Consider the following 2708-nt stretch of genomic DNA (forward strand, 5'->3'; position numbering starts at 1 on the left):
CTCCCGCGAGGTACCCTTGATACCGATATTTAAACGCACGAATCGTTTAACAAAAATTCGTTACACGAACGAAAAGAGTGAATTTTTCAATAACCTCAACCAAAAAAGTCAAGTGCGTCGGGTACCATTGCAAACGGTAGTGTTGGAAATGGCAACCTAGCAACGAACTGTACTCGTTTATACTTCTTGCATTGTACATTGATTAAATTTTAAATAATCTTAGTTAACTCTGACAGATTGTGTAAAGTGTTACACCTCCGTTTTGTAAACATTCAAAAAAATGTCTGAAGAGATTCCAAAAAAAATCTATCGTCATATTCTTAAAGGCTTACAATATTATCATCTTGTGAAAGGAAGTGGTATGTACTCAATATATATTTCGGGGTAATTGTATTACAAAAATGTATATACTTCTAGGAAGCCACCTTGATGAATTAGTTTCATTTGTATTTTTGAAAAATAAACGCACGGTTCATCCTACAGTACTGCAAAGATGGATAAAAAATGCATTAGAATCTTTTAAAAGTAACAGACTTGTTCAAGATGAGTTTTTGGATTATTATCGATTACACGAGGCTTTTTTTAACGGACCGTTTGATAATGAGGAACATTTTGTGCTCAATCCTGATAGAAATCATTTTCGTGACGAGAACAATACGAGCCAGGAAAGTCTATCAACAGTGCCTTTTTATCGCAGAACTTTAAATCGTAAAGGCAGTTACTATAAGCTACCCAAACATCGAGTTCGAGGTAATTTTCAAAACCCTCAACATCTAACCAAACAGAAACAAACGAAGAAAAGTACTGAAGAGAACAATTTATTGTTGAATGTACCAATGGATGAAAATTTCAGCACAACTTCATTGCACGAGACCTTAGTTTTCGGAAGCATAGAATCGCATGAAATATCCTCTGATGAAGATTAAAGAACGATATTTGAGTGCTCAACTACATCTATAATTGACTAAGAAAATTTGAAACGTTCACAACGGAGAGTCGTTAAAGATTATTGTTTGAGCTGTAAAATAAAAAGCCTTGGGCTGAAATTGTCTCCAACATAAAAGGACTCGTGTTACGGTACAAGCTGTGTGAATTTTATTCAATAAACTTGGAAAGAGCAACTCGCCTGAAGCCATGGGGTGGTGTAAGTGTTGTGAATTTGAGAAGCCGCAGTGTTTCCAAAGATCCAACCTTGAACGCGTTTGTTTGTATGTTTGTGTTTGTAGATTAGATCAACTTGTTGAAACTGTGTTGTGTCTTACTGCTGCTATTTGCTTTGACGATTAATGTGAGTGCAAATTAAATACTGAAAGACATTTGTTATTTATAACTATAGTTTCAAAATGCGACGAAGCCTGTACCTAGTTGTTCTCCAATTCTAAACAATTTTTATATATTAATTTAATGCATTAATTATGCTCTGAACCTGTACGTGAATTACTTTGACAGCGTCTGATGATGGATTCTATGTTTTTTTTTCTATGTGTCAGTTTTTTTTATATAAAACCTGTCTGTTCTTTTGATCTTTGGCTTTAGGTTTTATCAGAAGATAGATGTTTGTACAAAGTATGGGTTGTAGTGGTACAACCAAAAGCTTTGAGGCGCCTTTTCTTCGTAATTTAACCGCTAGCACATCTGCATGTAGCATCTGAAAATGATGGTGGTTTTGTTTCTGGTATGTTATGTTTACGGGCCCATTTTTTATTTCCTGGAATATTTTTAACACAATGAGCAGCAGGTTGCCCGGCCATATGTTTTTAATAAGAAATTCTTAATTGAATTAAGGAGGAAGCTTTCCACGCTTACCACTTCCAGTATACAGGTTCGTTAAAGCAAAACTTTTCCCCTGTTGAACACTTTGCTTCGTCTTTGAACACCACTCGTTTGCTTAATCTTTGCATGCCAAATTTCTATCTGAGGAAAGTTTAGTCAGAATAATATTACAACTATATATATGCTTTGCGACGATTGCAAATGGACAATATAACATGATAACCCAGTTGGTTAGTTTCACCAGTTTAATCGATTAAGGTTGTTTTGTGGTACATTGAGTCACAATGATACCATACCAATCATTTCACCTGTACAGCTATACGTGCAAAATTCAATACCAGGACATCAAGGACTCAGTAAACAAAAAAAAAACTTTACTTTTTCTCACCCTTGGAACAAGGATAAGAATTACATGATAAGCTAAAAAACACCCCAGGAATCTGTAGGTGAAAAAAGAAAATAAACCAAATTATGGGTAGGCGAATTTCAAGACTAGAATAAAAAAACATCAAGCCTGTTGGTAGGCCAGAAAAATCTCAAAGATAAATAAATATAGGGGAGATGATAAGGCTTGTTAGATGGAGTTGAGTGTTCAAAGACGCTTCGGATGGGTGGAAAAATAAAAGAGGAGTACCGACTGTACGACTGTGGAAAGTAGATGGGGTGATGACTGGGGAAGACAAATAAAAAAGGCACCAGCTTCACATATATTCAAGGAACTAAGGCACGGCATGCTGGTTTGGCAGGAGTAAAAAGATCAACTGCTAATTTTCCCCAGGCCGTTTGTCGGTGTGTGTCGGTGGGTTTGACTTGGTGGATTTTCTGGCTTCTCTGTGATCTGCGGAAGTGTTGTTTATTGTGTTTAAAATACTTTTTTTTTATTACAAAAGGAAAAGAAGATTTCCGAAAGATTAAGCAATTTAAGTGACGGATCA

At 35.7% G+C, this 2708-nt stretch overlaps 1 long non-coding RNA gene across 1 annotated transcript; it reads left to right on the forward strand.

The window, feature by feature from the left end:
- Positions 1-233: 233 nt before the first annotated feature.
- LOC120894225 lies at positions 234-1080 on the forward strand. Its single transcript, XR_005738181.1, has 2 exons — positions 234-359; positions 418-1080. It is a non-coding gene; the product is annotated as an uncharacterized LOC120894225 (long non-coding RNA).
- Positions 1081-2708: the final 1628 nt, after the last annotated feature.

This window comes from Anopheles arabiensis, chromosome 2 (assembly GCF_016920715.1).
Source record: "Anopheles arabiensis isolate DONGOLA chromosome 2, AaraD3, whole genome shotgun sequence".
In the NCBI taxonomy this organism is placed as follows: Eukaryota; Metazoa; Arthropoda; class Insecta; order Diptera; family Culicidae; genus Anopheles; species Anopheles arabiensis.